Below are 20,228 nucleotides of genomic sequence, written 5' to 3'. Positions count from 1 at the left end.
CATGAGAAACATTTTTTTGGTATGTTTAATGTAATCTATATGTCATCATTCATGACAGTGCCTATCAGAGTAAGTAAATCCAGGTGTTAGAAAAAAACCCCAAATATTAGTGGTTTAACACAATAAAATATATTTTTCACTCACATCACCATCCAATCAAAGTTAGTGGGCAGTGGAGAGAGCTTTGTTCTATGAAGCCAATCAAGGACACAGACATTTCTCCCATCTTGTCGTATTGTGAGCTTTAGCAATGGTTAGCATGGTTTAGTCCAAGGTTGTCATGGAATGGAAAGAGGGAGAGAGTGGGGTGAAGGCTCACCTGTTCTTAGTTGCCTAGATGCAGAAGTGAAACTCTATTTCTGCTCAAATTCCATTGGTCAGAACTGGCCACATGACCTTACCTAGATGCAAGGGGAGTGGCTAGGCAAAGCAGTTTAGCTTCATGCCCAGGGAGAGGAATTGAGGTTTGGTGAGCATCCATGACACTTTTGAAATGTCACTTCGTCTCTGAAGCAAGTGCCTAGTACTGCACCTGTTACATGGTAGGCACTCAGAAATATTTTTTGAACAAATACATGAAATGAATGAATATGTATAGGCTTCTGCTGTTATGTTCTAAGGCAGAAAATGGGAAGGAAATAATTTTGAGAGAAGCAAAAATCTGTCTGGTACCCCCAATGTATTATTCATGACCATTTATTTGTAAAATTATTTCACAAGCACTCTAGGAATTTATACTCTTTGAAAGCTGTTTTCATTTATTCAACAAACTGTTGAGTGCCTTCTATATCAAGTGCTATGCTGTGTGCTCAGGAAATAGAGGTGGAAGTCATCATTCCTGCCCATTGGTAACTCACTTGGAATGCATCTAGAGGGAAGTGGGAAAAGAAGCCAGTAATCACAGCTATGATGTAGGCACCATGATAGAGATACAGATGGATTGTGGTGGTTATGCTGGGAAATGGCACCTAATTGAGTCAGGAATGGGTGTTGTGGGGTTTCATTGTCTAGAAGAGGTGGTATCTTGGTTGGATGAACATGAGTTTGCTAGTTGATACCTGTAAGAGAAGGGTAGAGGGAATGGTGTGTGCAAATTCGACAGTTTATGGAACTGCAATTCCTTCAGTAGGTCAAAAAGGTGTGATGGAAATACTGGGAGATAAGGCTGGAGAGGTAGGCTTGGGCTGAGTCACAAAGCACTTCTAAACTGCATTAAATAAAGAATGAATAGGGGTTTAGAGTAGGAATTATGTGATTTGTCTCTATCAAATGAAAGAATTGATACACACAGTAATATCTAAGCAGCCACGTTATCCATATTGACCAGTCTATTTTTCTCCTTAGATTGGCCTCAAATAATATAAAATTGCTAAATTAAAAAACAAACAAAAACCCGTTCATAGTATTTTGAGGACGATCCTTTTGTGGGAAGAGATTAGAAATAAGAGCACAAAGAAAGGTGTACAATATCCTCCATTCATGTAGCCTTGCCTCAGATAGAACAGGAAGGAGGCCCATTTCAAGGAAAACAAAGGAATTGGCTTCATGATTTTACAAGAACTGTATCTGTCAATAGAGAGGATTCTTCTAGGAAAATGTTTTAAGATGGACTAGGGAAGAAAACTAGGAACAATTAGGGGAGCTCCTGCTTTTGGTACTTCTGCATCAGTGAAGAGTTTGTTAAAGTTGTTCATTTAAGGAACCAAGCATCAGCTCACTTCAATTAGTAGTTATTGAGCATTCATTCCTCCTTCATTCATTCAGCACATTTCAATGACACTTTTGTGCCCTGCACTAAGTCAGGTGCTGCAAGGAAGTAAAAGTTATGGTCTTGCCCTTGAGAAGATTCAACTAACACATGAATCTAGTGATTTCTAACCAAGGATGTGCTCTCCTTAGGTATCAAGGGAAGCTGGGCACTGTGGCTCATGCCTGTAATTCCAGCACTTTGGGAGGCTGAGGCATGAGGATTGCTTGAAGCCAGGAGTTTCAGACCAGCCTGGACAGCAAAGCATGACCCTGTCTCTATAAAAAAATTTAAAAATTTAGCCAGGCGTGGTGGTATGTGCCTGTAGTCCCAGCACACTTGGGAGGCTGAGGTGGGAGGATGGCTGGAGCCCAGGAGTTTGAGACAGCAGTGAGCTATGATTGTGCCACTGCAATCCAGTCTGGGCAACAGTGAGAGCCTGCCCAAAAAAAAAAAAAAAAAAAAAAAAAAAAAAGGAACAAATGAGACAGAATGAATATTAGTCTAAAACGCCTTGGAGTTCAAAGTTCAGATTCAAATCTTAACTGTATGTTTGGGCAACCACTAACTGGTTGTCTGACCTTTAAATATTTTCAACTGCAAAATGAAGATAATAACAGCTACATTGCAATTTCCAGGATTAAATGAGATGACTCATGAAAGTTTTGTGTGAACAGTGCACAACTTTGCAAACATTTGTGATACATTATTAAATGTGAACGTACTAGGAGTTGAAAGCAGTGGTTTTCAAAGTGTTTGTTGAAACACTAATGCCCAAGATTGGAAACAGGCCTTTCTCAAGAAAAGAGTTCTATGGTCAAACACATTTGGGAGATGCAGGATCAAAGAAAGTAAAACATGGTTCTTATGCCTGTAAAATGCTAGTATGCATTGTGAATCTCAAGGAAAACAAATATTTTGTGTCTCTCTCCCCCACATTAATGTGATCTGGTGATCTACCCCTACTCCCACTGCAGCATCTCTAGGACCTTGAGATGGACAGAACTCACTCTGGGAAAGGCTGCTCTCCAGAAAGAAAAGTATGAACCTTTCTTTCAATTTTACAGTCCCACCACCCAGGCTGGCACCGTGGCTCAATGCTTGTAATCCCAGCACTTTGGGAGGTGGAGCACTTTGGGAGGCAGAGGTGGGAGGATCACGTGAGTCCAGGAGTTCAAGACTAGCCTGGGCCATATAATAAGACTTCATCTCTACAAAAAATTAAAAAATTAGCCTGGCATGCTGGCTCGCGCCAGCTACTTGGGGGAGGGGCTGAGGTGGGAGGATCACTTCAGCCCCGAAGGTCGAGGCTGCACTGAGCCACGGGCGCACCACTGCACTCCAGCCTGGGCGACAGAACCTCTGTCAAAACAAAACAAACAAAAAATGCTAAGCCATTCTTCATCAGACAGTCTAGGAAACTCATTTCCAAGCAGTGTTGAGATTTCCACCAAGGAAGCCCAGAGAAAAGGGCCAGGCCCCCCGCTTTACCAGGGTTAGAAGGGATCCCTCATAGAATCGGGGGTGTGAGGTGCTGTGGTGGATACATTTAATATTCTTTCCAAGACACCCATTGATGGCAAGGCAGTAGCAGATAGAAAGCAACAAAAGCGGAGAGCAGGGCTGATCCTCAAAAACTTTATAAATTAGACTTTTTATAAAAACTCTTAAAGTCAAGTAACAACATGACTACTCCGCTTCTAAGTAAAGTGTGCATAAACATCTCCCGCCAGAAAGACTGCCCCTGCCTCCCCAAGTCAGAGAAGTTTCCTCAGGCCAATAGCTTCCCCTCTCTCCCCCTCCTACCGCTTGTCTCCCTTCTTCTCCCAAAACACACCCCACACCTGGCGGCATTTTACACCTTCCCAGGAAGGGGCTGCCAAGCGCGGAGTCGCGGAGGACGCAGGCGCAGCGCGGCTCAGGTACGCGGGAGGCCCCGCCCCTCCGCGCCCAGCCCTTCTGCGCCACTCCACTCCCCGCCCTGCCCCGCCCTGCCTCGCCCCGCCCCGCCTTGCCTCGCCTCGCCCCTTAGCGCCCGTCCCGAGGGGCGGGGCGGCCCTGGTGGGTGGTGTGGGAGTGGGTACGGGGAGGGAAGTGGAGGGGAGGGGGTAAGTGATAGGGTAGGGGAGGCCCTGGGAAAGGCGGGACCTCGAGGCGCGGCCGCGCGAGGTGACCGGAGTCACAGTTCCCGCAGGCGGCGACAGCAGAGCGCCCACTGCCTCCAGCAGGTAACCGGCCGCGGCCGCGCGGCGCCGCCTCAGCGCGGGCGTGGGACGTGGAGACCCGGAGGAGGGCGGCGGGACCCGGGCGGGGAAAGGCGCGGCGTGGCTCAGGTGCGCTTCTCCCAGCTGGCAGCTCGCTCAGGGCTGCGGGGGGCGCCTGTGAGGGCGGCCCCGCCTTGCAGGCTGGCGGTGTCAGTTCTGTCTCTTTTGTCTTTAACTTTCTTTAAAATGGGGCCGTGGTGGGCCCCAGGGGCTGTTCCCATGTCTCCTCAGCGACGCCTGTGTCGCGGGGGCCTGAGAGAGCTTTAGGCCCCGCGACAGCTGGAAGCGCGGTGGTCTGGAGGGCACCGGGGGTGGGCGACGGGGCGAGGCTGGGTCCCCGCTGTCCAGGTGGGCGGCTCTGCCTAGGGGGACCCGTGACCGGGGACGGTGGAGACCCCAGCCCAGGCGGGGACGGCCGCGCGCCGGGCGCCCGGCTCCCTGCTCCGTGCTCGGGCTTCCGACGGCGCGTCCAGGTGGTTTCTGGGCTCTGGGGAAAGAGAAGCGAATTTCCTTTCCCTGGCGGGGTCTGATGAGAAGAACTTCGCAGAGGGTTTTTACCTGTGATGTTTCTGAAACTTTGTGAAGTGGCGAAAGGGTGTTAAAAGTGTCCCTTTACTGTGGTGTTTGCAAACCACAATCTACCCAGCTAGGTTTTAGATTTGACTTCTATTTCTTCCAGGTTTTCCTTTGCTATGGTTTTCTTTAGAGGAAGATACTGTGGATGAACTGTGGGCTATAGTGCACACCGATAGACATCTGGGTATAGACAAGACAGATGCCAAGCCAAAACCATTGATTTCTTTAGAACATTTAAAATACAGCATATAAAAGGATTGCCTTTGTAATTGAACTATTATTCTAGTTCTCCCTTTAGGTAGGCAGTTAATAGAAATTTGTTTTCCCTGATTAATATTGTAAAACATAGCCTGGAAAATATTGAGAATTAGCAACAACAACAAAATCCATTTACCAGTTTCATATTTTGATGTGTAACTTCAGCATGGTTAAAAATTGCTTTTTCTGGAAGGAGGGGATAATGTTGCTTGCCTTTGAGAGCTGGGATATTTGCTTTTTATCATCTTTTGTATTTTGTAATTTTTGCTAATGAATATGAGTTACCTTCATAACTGAGGAAGAGGCCATAATACAAATTTATTCTTTGTTTAACCCTTCATGAAAAATTTAAGTATATCTTGTATTTTATTGACTTCATTTGAATTATAATTGTGCATTTACGAATAAAACTAATATTGAGAGATTAATTCAGGTGGAGAGAAAATGAGTTTGAGATTCTGGCGGGACATCTGGCATAGCTGTCTAGTGGATATATACCAATAGATATGTTGGTATCAGGTTTTCTGAAGCCAAGATCAGACTTACAAATGTTGGAAGCAGCAGTGGATTTGTGGTGGTTAATCCTGTAAGGGTGTAAGAAATCATTCAAGTAAGTATAGTGTAAGAAGAGGGCAAGACCAAGGATGGGGAACACCAGCATTAAGCGATGGGTAGAGACAGCCAAGGAGTCTGAGGAAGAGCATCAGGAAAGGAGGAAATCTAGGAGGCAGTGGTCTCATAGAAGCCAGGAGAGGAGAGTTTTAACAAGGAGAGAATTCTATCTGGGAGTCAAGAACTGATTACGTGCCTGTTGTCTTTGGAAGTTAGGATGGGGGCTTTAACCTCAGCAGACGTAATTTAAGTACAGTGTAAGGGTAGAAGCCAAGTTTGAATGAATCTGAGGAGACAATAGTGATTCTGCACTCACAAGTAAATGTGAGTTTAGAATCCGTATTTTGAGAAACAAAGGTTAGAAGGAGAGGCAATCCATTGATTAGGGAGATGATTAAAAAAAGAAAAGGAAAGAAAAAAGAGAAATAAGGATGATAGACTACCTTTGTGTTATCCATAATAATTACAAATTTTAAAAACGAAGTGCATCATTTCATAACATTGTTCCTCTCTCATGGTTAAGTAGCAGAAGCTGAGAGCAAGAAGCTGAGCATATTGAAAAGAACTATTCGTGGTAAAGTAGTTACGCCCTGCCCCATCCAAATTATGAACACAATTTTAGTGGTGTTTTGTTTGGTGTATTGAGTTCAGGTGTTATAGTGTTTAAGTCACGCATATAAACTGTGTTGGACTCTATTTTACCTGAGTTCCAATATGTTGATGTTCTCAACTTGCTTTTAAGTTATGCGGTTCTTTTATGTATGTCCCAATGGTTCTTCTAAAAATCTTATGTAGAAATCAGGTGTTGGGACTAAATCAGAATCTGTGAGGCATACATCATTTAGGGCCTTTGCTTCAATTATTATTATGCATTCAGGGGAAAAAGCTCTTAGATTAAAATTTCTGTATAATGAGTTTCACTTCAGTCTTCGTTGAAAGTTTGATTTTTTTTGTTGCTCAAGAGTTCAGACAAATCATTTTATGAGTATTTTCCTTAGGAATATGAAAAGAATAGTTAAAATGGAAAAGGCTGGCAACCAAGTGTTGATGAGGATGTGGAGCAACTGGAAGTCTCATAATCTGCTGATGGAAGTGTAAATTGGTGTAGTCATTTTGGAAAACTTTTTGGCATTGTCTGCGAAAGTAAAACATATGCATAAGCTATGCCCAAACATATACCCAATAAAATTCTAGAAAATGCAAACTAATGTGATGGAAAAACACATCAGTGGTTACTTGGGGGTAGGGGAAAGAGAAAGTAAGGAGGGATGGATCCAAAAGGGGTATGAGGAAACTTTAGGGGATGATGGATATATTCATTTTCTTGATGAGATGATGCTTCTACCAATGTGTGTGTATGTATTTATATGTATGTATGTCACTCATTTAATTATACATTTTAAATACGTGAAATTTACTGTAGGTAAATTATACCTCAGTAAAGCTTTAAAACAGATTAAATAAAAATAAAGAATAGAAGAAAGGCACATCATTTAAGTATATTTACCTCCTTCAAATACTATAGTTATTTCAGGGTAATATAATTATGGATAATTTTTATTTTATTCATATAGTTTTCTGAATTTTTAATGTTTTGTACCACAACCATGTATTTATTTACTTCTTAAATGAGAAATTATTTCATATGTGCAAAATAGTACTTTTGACACATCTACAGATTCAGAGAATACAAATAAAATAAATAGCCTCGTGCCTATGTATTGCTTAAGAAATAATACATAACCAAGGGAGGAGCCAAGATGGCCGAATAGGAACAGCTCCGGTCTACAGCTCCCAGCGTGAGCGATGCAGAAGACGGGTGATTTCTGCATTTCCATCTGAGGTACCGGGTTCATCTCACTAGGGAGTGCCAGACAGTGGGCGCAGGCCAGTGGGTGTGTGCACTGTGCGCGAGCCGAAGCAGGGCGAGGCATTGCCTCACCTGGGAAGCGCAAGGGGTCAGGGAGTTCCCTTTCTGAGTCAAAGAAAGGGGTGACGGACGCACCTGGAAAACTCGGGTCACTCCCACCCGAATATTGCGCGTTTCAGACCGGCTTAAAAAACGGCGCACCACGAGACTATATCCCACACCTGGCTCGGAGGGTCCTACGCCCTTGGAATCTCGCTGATTGCTAGCACAGCAGTCTGAGATCAAACTGCAAGGCGGCAGCGAGGCTGGGGGAGGGGCGCCCGCCATTGCCCAGGCTTGCTTAGGTAAACAAAGCAGCCAGGAAGCTCGAACTGGGTGGAGCCCACCACAGCTCAAGGAGGCCTGCCTGCCTCTGTAGGCTCCACCTCTGGGGTCAGGGCACAGACAAACAAAAAGACAGCAGTAACCTCTGCAGACTTAAATGTCCCTGTCTGACAGCTTTGAAGAGAGCAGTGGTTCTCCCAGCACGCAGCTGGAGATCTGAGAACGGGCAGACTGCCTCCTCAAGTGGGTCCCTAACCCCTGACCCCCGAGCAGCCTAACTGGGAGGCACCCCCCAGCAGGGGCACACTGACACCTCACACGGCAGGGTATTCCAACAGACCTGCAGCTGAGGGTCCTGTCTGTTAGAAGGAAAACTAACAAACAGAAAGGACATCCACACCGAAAACCCATCTGTACATCACCATCATCAAAGACCAAAAGTAGATAAAACCACAAAGATGGGGAGAAAACAGAACAGAAAAACAGGAAACTCTAAAATGCAGAGCGCCTCTCCTCCTCCAAAGGAACGCAGTTCCTCACCAGCAACGGAACAAAGCTGGATGGAGAATGATTTTGACGAGCTGAGAGAAGAAGGCTTCAGACGATCAAATTACTCTGAGCTACGGGAGGACATTCAAACCAAAGGCAAAGAAGTTGAAAACTTTGAAAAAAATTTAGAAGAATGTATAACTAGAATAACCAATACAGAGAAGTGCTTAAAGGAGCTGATGGAGCTGAAAACCAAGGCTTGAGAACTACGTGAAGAATGCAGAAGCCTCAGGAGCCGATGCGATCAACTGGAAGAAAGGGTATCAGCAATGGAAGATGAAATGAATGAAACGAAGCGAGAAGGGAAGTCTAGAGAAAAAAGAATAAAAAGAAATGAGCAAAGCCTCCAAGAAATATGGGACTATGTGAAAAGACCAAATCTACGTCTGATTGGTGTACCTGAAAGTGATGCGGAGAATGAAACCAAGTTGGAAAACACTCTGCAGGATATTATCCAGGAGAACTTCCCCAATCTAGCAAGGCAGGCCAACGTTCAGATTCAGGAAATACAGAGAACGCCACAAAGATACTCCTCGAGAAGAGCAACTCCAAGACACATAATTGTCAGATTCACCAAAGTTGAAATGAAGGAAAAAATGTTAAGGGCAGCCAGACAGAAAGGTCGGGTTACCCTCAAAGGGAAGCCCATAAGACTAACAGCGGATCTCTCGGCAGAAACCCTACAAGCCAGAAGAGAGTGGGGGCCAATATTCAACATTCTTAAAGAAAAGAATTTTCAACCCAGAATTTCATATCCAGCCAAACTAAGCTTCATAAGTGAAGGAGAAATAAAATACTTTACAGACAAGCAAATGCTGACCGATTTTGTCACCACCAGGCCTGCCCTAAAAGAGCTCCTGAAGGAAGCGCTAAATATGGAAAGGAACAACCGGTACCAGCCGCTGCAAAATCCTGCCAAAATGTAAAGACCATCAAGACTAGGAAGAAACTGCATCAACTAACGAGCAAAATCACCAGCTAACATCATAATGACAGGATCAAATTCACACATAACAATATTAACTTTAAATGTAAATGGACTAAATTCTCCAATTAAAAGACACAGACTGGCAAGTTGGATAAAGAGTCAAGACCCATCAGTGTGCTGTATTCAGGAAACCCATCTCACGTGCAGAGACACACATAGGCTCAAAATAAAAGGATGGAGGAAGATCTACCAAGCAAATGGAAAACAAAAAAAGGCAGGGGTTGCAATCCTAGTCTCTGATAAAACAGACTTTAAACCAACAAAGATCAAAAGAGACAAAGAAGGCCATTACATAATGGTAAAGGGATCAATTCAACAAGAGGAGCTAACTATCCTAAATATTTATGCACCCAATACAGGAGCACCCAGATTCATAAAGCAAGTCCTGAGTGACCTACAAAGAGACTTAGACTCCCACACATTAATAATGGGAGACTTTAACACCCCACTGTCAACATTAGACAGATCAATGAGACAGAAAGTCAACAAGGATACCCAGGAATTGAACTCAGCTCTGCACCAAGCGGACCTAATAGACATCTACAGAACTCTCCACCCCAAATCAACAGAATATACATTTTTTTCAGCACCACACCACACCTATTCCAAAATTGACCACATAGTTGGAAGTAAAGCTCTCCTCAGCAAATGTAAAAGAACAGAAATTATAACAAACTATCTCTCAGACCACAGTGCAATCAAACTAGAACTCAGGATTAAGAATCTCACTCAAAGCCGCTCAACTACATGGAAACTGAACAACCTGCTCCTGAATGACTGCTGGGTACATAACGAAATGAAGGCAGAAATAAAGATGTTCTTTGAAACCAACGAGAACAAAGACACAACATACCAGAATCTCTGGGACGCATTCAAAGCAGTGTACAGAGGGAAATTTATAGCACTAAATGCCCACAAGAGAAAGCAGGAAAGATCTAAAATTGACACCCTAACATCACAATTAAAAGAACTAGAAAAGCAAGAGCAAACACATTCAAAAGTTAGCAGAAGGCAAGAAATAACTAAAATCAGAGCAGAACTGAAGGAAATAGAGACACAAAAAACCCTTCAAAAAATTAATGAATCCAGGAGCTGGTTTTTTGAAAGGATCAACAAAATTGATAGACCGCTAGCAAGACTAATAAAGAAAAAAAGAGAGAAGAATCAAATAGACGCAATAAAAAATGATAAAGGGGATATCACCACCGATCCCACAGAAATACAAACTACCATCAGAGAATACTACAAACACCTCTACGCAAATAAACTAGAAAATCTAGAAGAAATGGATACATTCCTCGACACCTACACTCTCCCAAGACTAAACCAGGAAGAAGTTGAATCTCTGAATAGACCAATAACAGGAGCTGAAATTGTGGCAATAATCAATAGTTTACCAACCAAAAAGAGTCCAGGACCAGATGGATTCACAGCCGAATTCTACCAGAGGTACAAGGAGGAACTGGTACCATTCCTTCTGAAACTATTCCAATCAATAGAAAAAGAGGGAATCCTCCCTAACTCATTTTATGAGGCCAGCATCATTCTGATACCAAAGCCTGGCAGAGACACAACCAAAAAAGAGAATTTTAGACCAATATCCTTGATGAACATTGATGCAAAAATCCTCAATAAAATACTGGCAAACCGAATCCAGCAGCACATCAAAAAGCTTATCCACCATGATCAAGTGGGCTTCATCCCTGAGATGCAAGGCTGGTTCAACATACGCAAATCAATAAATGTAATCCAGCATATAAACAGAGCCAAAGACAAAAACCACATGATTATCTCAATAGATGCAGAAAAAGCCTTTGACAAAATTCAACAACCCTTCATGCTAAAAACTCTCAATAAATTAGGTATTGATGGGACATATTTCAAAATAATAAGAGCTATCTATGACAAACCCACAGCCAATATCATACTGAATGGGCAAAAACTGGAAGCAGTCCCTTTGAAAACTGGCACAAGACAGGGATGCCCTCTCTCACCGCTCCTATTCAACATAGTGTTGGAAGTTCTGGCCAGGGCAATCAGGCAGGAGAAGGAAATAAAGGGTATTCAATTAGGAAAAGAGGAAGTCAAATTGTCCCTGTTTGCAGACGACATGATTGTTTATCTAGAAAACCCCATCGTCTCAGCCCAAAATCTCCTTAAGCTGATAAGCAACTTCAGCAAAGTCTCAGGATACAAAATCAATGTACAAAAATCACAAGCATTCTTATACACCAACAACAGACAAACAGAGAGCCAAATCATGAGTGAACTCCCATTCACAATTGCTTCAAAGAGAATAAAATACCTAGGAATCCAACTTACAAGGGATGTGAAGCACCTCTTCAAGGAGAACTACAAACCACTGCTCAAGGAAATAAAAGAGGATACAAACAAATGGAAGAACATTCCTTGCTCATGGGTAGGAAGAATCAATATCGTGAAAATGGCCATACTGCCCAAGGTAATTTACAAATTCAATGCCATCCCCATCAAGCTTCCAATGACTTTCTTCACAGAATTGGAAAAAACTACTTTAAAGTTCATATGGAACCAAAAGAGAGCCCGCATCGCCAAGGCAATCCTAAGCCAAAAGAACAAAGCTGGAGGCATCACACTACCTGACTTCAAACTATACTACAAGGCTACAGTAACCAAAGCAGCATGGTACTGGTACCAAAACAGAAATATAGATCAATGGAACAGAACAGAGCCCTCAGAAATAACGCCGCTTACCTACAACTATCTGATCTTTGACAAACCTGAGAAAAACAAGCAATGGGGAAAGGATTCCCTATTTAATAAATGGTGCTGGGAAAACTGGCTAGCCATATGTAGAAAGCTGAAACTGGATCCCTTCCTTACACCTTATACAAAAATCAATTCAAGATGGATTAAAGATTTAAACGTTAGACCTAAAACCATAAAAACCCTAGAAGAAAACCTGGGCATTACCATTCAGGACATAGGCGTGGGCAAGGACTTCATGTCCAAAACACCAAAAGCAATGGCAACAAAAGCCAAAATTGACAAATGGGATCTAATTAAACTGAAGAGCTTCTGCACATCAAAAGAAACTACCATCAGAGTGAATAGGCAACCTACAACATGGGAGAAAATTTTTGCAACCTACTCATCTGACAAAGGGCTAATATCCAGAATCTACAGTGAACTCAAACAAATTTACAAGAAAAAAACAAACAACCCCATCAAAAAGTGGGCGAAGGACATGAACAGGCACTTCTCAAAAGAAGACATTTATGCAGCCAAAAAACACATGAAAAAATGCTCATCATCACTGGCCATCAGAGAAATGCAAATCAAAACCACTATGAGATATCATCTCACACCAGTTAGAATGGCAATCATTAAAAAGTCAGGAAACAACAGGTGCTGGAGAGGATGTGGAGAAATAGGAACACTTTTACACTGTTGGTGGGACTGTAAACTAGTTCAACCATTGTGGAAGTCAGTGTGGCGATTCCTCAGGGATCTAGAACTAGAAGTACCATTTGACCCAGCCATCCCATTACTGGGTATATACCCAAATGACTATAAATCATGCTGCTATAAAGACACATGCACACGTATGTTTATTGCGGCATTATTCACAATAGCAAAGACTTGGAACCAACCCAAATGTCCAACAATGATAGACTGGATTAAGAAAATGTGGCACATATACACCATGGAATACTATGCAGCCATAAAAAATGATGAGTTCATGTCCTTTGTAGGGACATGGATGAAATTGGAAACCATCATTCTCAGTAAACTATCGCAAGAACAAAAAACCAAACACCGCATATTCTCACTCATAGGTGGGAATTGAACAATGAGATCACATGGACACAGGAAGGGGAATATCATACTCTGGGGACTGTGGTGGGGAGGGGGGAGGGGGGAGGGATAGCATTGGGAGATATACCTAATGCTAGATGACGAGTTAGTGGGTGCAGCGCACCAGCATGGCACATGTATACATATGTAACTAACCTGCACAATGTGCACATGTACCCTAAAACTTAAAGTATAAAAAAAAAAAAAAAAGAAAGAAATAATACATAACCAACATTTTTTGAAGCCAACCTGTGTATTCTCCCTGATTATATCTTTTTCTTTCCACTCTCCTTGATTCTCTATATGGTTTTACCACATGTCTATGCATTCCAAACACGTGTTGTTTAGTCTACTTTGGAACTCTGTATAAATGATATTCTACTATGTGAATCCTATGGCTTTGCTTTTGCACATTCTGTGAGATTCCTTCATGCTGATGTGTTATAGTTTGTTCACTTTTTATTGCCACGCATAATTTCATTGTGTGACTTTACCATTCTTTATCCATTATCCTGCGGATGGATATTTAGGATGTTTTCAGTCTTTTTTTTTATTTTTTTGCTTTTAAATTTAATTTTTACTTTTTTCCATTAAAATCTGTTTTTAAGTGACCCTTCTAACTCATGTCTCTTTGTGTTCATGGTTTTAAAAACCTTCAGTTTTGCTGGAAAACACCGGATTGTTTTATAAAGTGGCTGTACCAGTTTATAGCCTCACAAGCGGGATGTAAGTGTTCATTTTGTTCCCTTTTTCAGCAACATGTAAGACATTTCTACATTCGTAATTACCTGAATTTTTTTTCTTTTAGACAATTGGGTGAGAAATGGTATCCCATTGGGGGTTTAATTTAAATTTCCTTAATTACTGATGATGTTGAACCTTTCATTGTTTATGTTTTGTGGGTGTTTATGTCTTTGGCCATTTTGTTGTTGTTGTTGTTTCACTTTAAAACATAGTTTTTTTTTTTTTTTTTTTTTTGAGACGGAGTTTTGCTCTTATTGCCCATGCTGGAGTGCAATGGCATGATCCTGGCTCACTGCAACTTCGCCTCCCGGGTTCAAGCGATTCTCCTGTCTCAGCCTCCTGAGTAGCTGGGAGTATAGGCGCATGCCGCCATGCCTGGCTAATTTTTTGTATTTTTAGTAGAGACGGGTTTTTACCATGTTGGCCAGGCTGGTCTTGAACTCCTGACCTCAGGTGATCCACCTGCCTCAGTCTCCCAAAGTGCTGGGATTAACAGGCATGAGCCATTGCACTCGGTCTAAAAATGGATTTCTGTAATAGAAGCTCTTTATATATTCTGGATGTGAATCCCTTGTCAGTTATGCACGTGGCACATTTCTTTTTCTCCAAGTGAGCAGCCTGTCTTTTACTTTCTTTATAGTGTCTTTTGATTAACACATTTTATATATAGTTGAATATAGTTGACTCTGTCAACTTTTTCTTTTATGGTTTGTGCTTTTGGCATCTTGTTTAACAAATCTTTACCTTCCCTGAGATTATAAAAATATAGTCTGATATTTTCTACTAAAAGCAGGGGGGTATATGGGAAATCTCTGTACCTTCTCAATTTTACTGTGATTCTAAAACTACTCTAAAAAAGAAAATCTATTTAAAAAGTTGCCTTTCATATTTGTGTCCTTAATCCATGTAGAACTGATTTTTGTATGGTGTGAAGTGGGGGTCCAGTTTCTTTTTTTCCCATATGGCTAATCAGTTTTTCCCAGCATTATAGAACTGAATATTCTGTTTTTCATTTCAGTGATCTACAAGTATCATAGATCAAGTTTCCATACATGTGTGGTCGTTTCCAAGCTACTCTTTCTAAAACAGATCTGTTTATGTATCTTACCACAGTCTTATTTACTTTAGCTGTTTAAAGAACCTTGATACTTGAGAGAACAAGTTATCCACCCATGCTTCTTTTAAATTAGACTGCTCCTCAAATTAATGTTTAATTTTTTCTTTTTAAAAAGTAATAAAATGTGTTATTTAATTCTTAAATATCTACTGTAATCACCTGAAGTCATAAATAATACTGAAGCTACTCTAATGTAGACTATATCAGGCTGCAAATCCTTTCCTAACTTACTAGAATTAATTTTAACTTGAAAAATAAATATAGGATTTGCATTTTGGGAACAGTGTAAGTTGTGAGGTATTGGACAACCTTAGCTGAGAACAGCTAAGAATGCTGTATTTAAAAAAACAATTCAAAAGATAGGAATTAACATGCCAAAATCTAAGAGAAAGCTGAACGTATGAGAGACTAAAGGAGCCTTTAAGTCTTACTTGCCTTGAGAGCATTAGCTAAACAGGGGAAACTTGATGCATTTGAATAGGAACTTGGTATATTTGCATGTCACCAAGGATAGTTGGAAGTCAGCCCAGGGCTCATTCAATGTAGGCTAAGAGGCTAATTCTGGGACCACAAAGGGCTGTGATGTCACGAGAAAGGCGAAAAACTCACTCTACCTCCTTGAAGGGAGTGCAAGGAAAGTTGTCTTGATGCCAGGTAAAACAAGAAAGGAAAAAAATCCAGTCCTTGGGAAGTTGTGACCACCAAACAGACCATGGGGAGAAGTTTTATATTACCTTGGTGGTCAAAAATATTTCAAGATGTAAATTTAAAAAATCATTTCTTTTTTGAGATACTAACATACCATAAAATTCACCCCTTTAAAATGTACAATTCAGTGGGGTTTTTTTTTTTTGTATATTCATTTAGCTGTGCAACTGTCACTATATAATTCTAGAACACTCTTGTCACCCTCCTAAAAACTTGTACCCATTAGCAGCCATTCCCCATTTGCCTCTTCCTTCTCAGTCACTGGCAACCACTAATCTGTTTTCCATTTCTGTGGATTTGCCTATTCTGGCCATTTCATGTAAATGGAATCACACAATATGTGGTCTTTTATGTCTCACTTCTTTCTTAGCATAATGTTTTCAAGATTTATCTGTGTTGTAGTGTGAATCAGTACTTCATTTGTTTTTATGGTTGAATAGTATTCCATCATATGGCTGTATACCACATTTTGTTTTCTTATTTATCAATTGATGGACATTTGGATTTGTTTCTACTTTTTGGCCATCATGAATACTGCTGCTGTGAACATCTGTGTAAAACGTTTTTGTGTGGAAATATGTTTTCTATGCTCATAGGTATATTTACTTAGGATTGGAATTCCTGGGTCATATGGTAGCTCTGTGTGAAGTGTTTGAGGAATTGCCAAAGTGTTTTCCAAAACAGCTGCACCATTTTACATTCTCATAAGCAATTTATGAGGGTTCCAGTTTCTCTACAGCCACACCAACACTTATTTTTTGTCTGTCTTTTTGATTAGTGTGTGTGAAGTGGTATCTCATTATGGTTTTGATTTGCATTTTCCTAATGATCAGTGGCATTGAGCGCTTCTTAATGTGTTTATTGGCCATTTGTCTGTCTTCTTTGCAGGAATGTCTAATTCCTTTGTCCATTTTAGAATTGGGTTATTTGTCAACGCATGAATTTAAAATTGGTCTGGTAAACAAATGCAGATATTCTCTGGAGTATACTTTCATTTTTAGCTTAAAAAGTTCTACCAGTAAAGTTTCATGGTCAATGAATAATTCATTGTCAAAGATAACCAGCTGTACAAGGAAGTAGGACATCCTGAGCAAGAATTGGCAGAATGATAGAACCTCGAAATAAACCTACAAAAGCTTGAAAAACCAGTCATAGATCATTAAGATAACTATACTCGGCTGAGTTTAAGTAAATAAAAGACAGATTTAAAGATATGTTCAGAGATCAGGAGTCTAAAAAGTGACAGAGCTACACAGCAGGTTGAAAAAAGAACTAAATGTAATTTCTACTAATGAAAAATGCAGTAATAAAACTCATCTTTCAGCTTAACTACTAATTAGGAAATTAGATGTACTCCACAAAGAGATTGAATGAACTGGAAGATAGAATAAATTATTCAGAATATAACTCAAAGAGACAGAAATGGAAAATATAAAAGAGGTGAAGAGACATGGAAATTAGAGTGATCAGAGTGAGGAATTATAGTGAGAAAGTCTAATAAACTAGAATTTCTGCAAGAAAAGAAAGAGAAAAGAAATGGGCAAAAACAATATTTAAAGAGATAATGAATGAGAATTTTTCAGTACTGAGGAAAGACACCAATCCATATATTCAAGAATCTCAATGAATTTCCAGCAAGAAAAAGTACATACTTAGAAACATCACAGTGAAATGAAGAAAACCAAAGGCAAAGAGAAAAATCTTAACATTACTTTAGGGCCTAGACAAAAGATTTTTTTTTTTTTTAAAAGAACAGTGGTTATGCTAGCAGCTGACTTCTTTATAACAATGGTGGGACAGAAGACAATGGAATAAGATATTTTTGTCTTAAAGAAAATAGCTTATAATTTAGAATTCATAACCAGAGGAAATATCTTTAAGAATGAGAGTAACACAGGGTGATGATCAATGGTTGCTAACACTGTTAAAAAATAAAAGCTGAACATTATGTACCTACAACCTATGGAGTAGTCTTACTAAAAATAAAAAGTCAAACCTAAAAATCTGTATTAAGTTATAGATTGAACTATAATTTTACAGAAAAATAGGCAGAGATTTGCTGAATGACACCATGGGAATGCAATCAGCAAAATCCTATTATGATAAACTCTATTGGGTAAGAGACCTGGTTTCAGCATCAGAATACGTTCAAGGAAACTTGTAGATTAAAGGAGATTTAAGAAATATTTAAACCTATTTCACTCAAATAAGCTATACAAAATTATAGGAAAATTGGGGAAATGTGAATACTAATATGAGGAAATTATAGATTTTTCTGAAAGTGTGATGGTACTGTAGTTGCATTAAAAAAGAGATATACAATATAAATATAAACATATAAATGTAAAGTTATATTTGGTATTAGATGTCCTTCAATATTGTCTTTTAGAGATACATACTGAAATATTAGAGATGCATACTGAAATATTTACAGATAAAATTATATCTTGATTTTTGTTTTCAAAATTTCTGGAAGTGGGAGGATATTGTGGAAAAAAAGTTTGACTATGAGTTGATAATAATTAAAGCTAGATAATGTGTCCATGTGGATTTATTTTATATTTGCTATACTTTTGTATATTATTGATACTTTTCACAAAAAAATATAAAAATCAGGGACATTTTCAGATCAGCAACAACAGAGGGTTTTCTACCAACATACCTTCACTAAAGTAAATCATAAAGGATATTAGCAAGAAGAATGTGATTATACATGAACAGTTGGCGATGCAAGAAAGAATGAAATGGAAGGAATGTAAGAAGGAATGAAGTGGGAAGTAATTGGTGAAATATGTTTGTAAATACAAATGAACACTAATTTTACAAAAGAATAATAATGTTTTGTGGGGTTTTAACAAGATAGAATCAAAATATGTGCAATGATGACATCATGCCTAAGTCACACATGGATTGACTGGCATGTAAAGGAACTAAAAGTCTTTTAATAGTCCTTTTACTATGCAACAGGAGAATATAAAAGGACTAACTTTAGACTTTGACATGTTAAGTGTGCGTATTAAAACAACCAGAGTGACTATTTAAAGAAAAGGAAATTGAGTTTATAAAATTTATAGTATACAGAATAATGGCCTCACAAAGATTACCATGTCCTAATTCCCAGAACCTGTGAATGTTACCTCACATGGAAAAAGTGACTTTACAGATGTGATTTAGGATTTTGAGATGGGGAGATTATCTTGGATTATGGAGTATCCAGGTTGGCCTAATGTAATTGCAAGAGTCTTCATAAATGAAAGAGAGATTGTAGGAGATTCGGAGTTAGTAACAATGGTAGCAGGGGTCAGAGAGACTGGAAGATGCTGTCTTGTTGGCTTTGAAGTGGAGGAAGGGGCCATGAGCCAAGGAATGCAGGTTTCTTCTAGAAACTGGAAAAGGCAAAGGAATGGAATTTCCCATAGAGCCTCCAGGAGTAATGCAGCCCTGCCAACACCTTGATTTTAGCTCAGTGAAACCCATTTCAGACTTCAAACTTCCAGAACTGTAAGATAGTAAGTTTATTTAAAGCCATTAAATTTGTGGTAATTTGTTACAACAGCAATAGGAAAGTAATACAATATCCAAGCTATTGGAGGGAAAAAAATGAAGATCATAAACACTCAGTCAATCCAAGGAAGGATGAAAGGAAAGAAAAAGAAACAGAGAACAAGTAGGACAAATAGAAAGCCCAGGATAAAATATAGGTTTAAATTCATATATATATTAGCCAGTTATCTTAAATATAAGTGGAATAAATATTACAGTCAAAAGACAAGGATTGTTTATCTGGACTAAAACACTTTAACTCAATGCTATTTATAAGAGACATATCTAAAACATGAGGAGACAGAAAGGTTGGTAAACAAATGGAAACAGTAAACAGAAAAAGATATTCCATACGAATGCTTTCTAAAAGAAAGCTGCATAGCCATAACTATCAGACAAAATTGTTTTCAGGGTAAAAGCATTTCTAGAAATTAAAAAGTTACCATAATGATAAGAGATTTAAATCACCAATATGTTAAAACAGTTTTAAATCTTTATGACTGGACTAAATACAGTTAAAATACAAATAAATACAAAGATTGTCAGAGTGGATAGTAGAACACAATCTAACTACATACTACTTATAAAAGACACCTTGAGCATAACACAGAAAGGTTGAAAAGAAAATAATGGAAAGAAGATATAACATGCAAATATTAACTGAAAAATTCTAGTTATATCAGACAAGCCAACATTAAGGCTTCTAGAAGTATTACTAAAGATTGAAAGGGAGATTAATAAATTTATATGTACCTCATAAATTAGAATAAAAATATGTGAAACAAATCTGATAGAACTAAAAGGAGAAATAGATATATCCACAGTCATAGTTGGAGTTTTCTTTTTAGATGCATCTCTTTTAGTACTAAATAAAACAAGCAGAAAAAAAAATCAATAGAGATACATATTTTTTTCCTGCTTTTTTTTTTTTTTTTTTTTCCAGACAGGGTCTCATCCTGTCACCCAGGCTGTAGTGCAGTGATGCGATCACGGCTTCCCACAGCCGCCACTTCTTGAGCTGAAGTGATCCTCCTACCTCAGCTTCCCGTGTAACTGGAACTACAGGTATGCACTACTATGCCTGGCTAATT

At 39.6% G+C, this 20,228-nt stretch overlaps 1 protein-coding gene across 4 annotated transcripts in view; it reads left to right on the top strand.

Annotated features, from left to right (window-relative positions):
- The first annotated feature begins 3,685 nt into the window (after positions 1–3,685).
- Positions 3,686–20,228, top strand: part of TC2N (tandem C2 domains, nuclear) — a 67,392-nt gene continuing 50,849 nt past the window's right edge. Inside the window, exon 1 of one of the 4 annotated variants that reach the window (XM_003832771.4) lies at positions 3,686–3,975. The gene's annotated coding sequence lies outside the window, so the exon portion shown is untranslated. The other 3 variants (XR_008620957.1, XM_055097952.1, XM_055097953.1) reach the window with 3 other exon arrangements.

Source organism: Pan paniscus, chromosome 15 (genome assembly GCF_029289425.2).
Source record: "Pan paniscus chromosome 15, NHGRI_mPanPan1-v2.0_pri, whole genome shotgun sequence".
In the NCBI taxonomy this organism is placed as follows: domain Eukaryota; kingdom Metazoa; phylum Chordata; class Mammalia; order Primates; family Hominidae; genus Pan; species Pan paniscus.
Note: the sequence above shows the minus strand (reverse complement) of the source record. Positions and strands in the feature narration are given on the sequence as shown.